Source organism: Penaeus monodon, chromosome 29 (assembly GCF_015228065.2).
Source record: "Penaeus monodon isolate SGIC_2016 chromosome 29, NSTDA_Pmon_1, whole genome shotgun sequence".
Lineage (NCBI taxonomy): Eukaryota > Metazoa > Arthropoda > Malacostraca > Decapoda > Penaeidae > Penaeus > Penaeus monodon.
In genome coordinates this window covers 2,528,729-2,529,070 of record NC_051414.1, presented here as the reverse complement: position 1 = coordinate 2,529,070, position 342 = coordinate 2,528,729, and positions in this window count along the sequence as shown.

Sequence of the window (342 nt, the reverse complement as noted above, 5' to 3'; positions counted from 1 at the left end):
CAACCTTGGAAATGCAACTGTGAAAAAAAAACTGCGGAACAATAATATTAAGAAGAAATGCAATTCTTAGAAAGCTTTTTTCCCCTTTTCATCTAATTAACAAATCAACCTTAATATATCAACCTAATTAAAAAAGAGAAAGCTGCACAAGCGCGATTTCAAAAATATATTGCCACGCTGACGAAAGACAAAGGAACAAGTTAAGAAAAGAAGAAAAAAAAAGGGATAAAACTGAAACCTCGGCGGCAGCGAGGGGAGCCAGACAGCGTGCCGCCAAGCGAGTGCCGCGATGTTCGATTCCAATTTTTTTCCTCCGTGAATTCTTGATTATCGCTTTATACA